The following is a 769-nucleotide window of genomic DNA, read 5'->3' as shown; positions in this document are numbered from 1 at the left end:
ACTGACTTTGTGGTGCTGAAGTATGATCAAGAGCCTAAAGATCCTCTCATCTTAGGAAGATCTTTCTTGGCTACAGCTGGTGCAATCATAGATGTGCAGAAAGGACACATAACACTGAATGTGGATGGTTTGAGTATGAGTTTTGAGATGGATAAACTGAGGAGAGCTCCTACCATTGATGGACAGACGTTTTCTGTTGAGAAGATTGCTCAGATAAGCTGCAGAGAAGCAAATTCACGAGCATCAGAAGCAGTGTCGATCGACACCACCAAGAGGGTATCGATCGACACCCCTCCACGACCGAGACAAAGCTTGTACAAAACTGATTCCAAACAGAAGAGTCACCAATCCACACTCTAGAGCCCTCAGGTAAGGTCAAGGTATGCATCTCCTTCTCCTAAACTTCCTCCTATCATCAACAAGAATTTCAAAGAGATAAAAACTGTTTTGCAGTTAACCAAGCCACGAGATTATCGTAGAGCGCTTGTTTCTTCTGTTGATGATTTTGCAGGACAGAAAATATACCCTCCCATACCTAAATCCCGCCCTAGTCCTGTTCCTAACATCCTTGGCAGACCTCATGCACCTAAAGCTTATACACCACCTTGGATGAAGAGGACTTCAATGCCATGTTCTGCTCCTCCGGATGCGTGAGCTCCAACACAGTCAAGCTACTGACTGAAAACAAGCGCTTAGTGGGAGGCAACCCACTGGTAGGTTTTTCTTTTTCTTTTGATTTTGATTTTGATTTATTTTATTTTTATTTTTG

Source organism: Camelina sativa, chromosome 17, assembly GCF_000633955.1.
Source record: "Camelina sativa cultivar DH55 chromosome 17, Cs, whole genome shotgun sequence".
Lineage (NCBI taxonomy): Eukaryota > Viridiplantae > Streptophyta > Magnoliopsida > Brassicales > Brassicaceae > Camelina > Camelina sativa.
The sequence above is the reverse complement of the archived record's forward strand: the minus strand, read 5'-3'. Positions refer to the sequence as shown.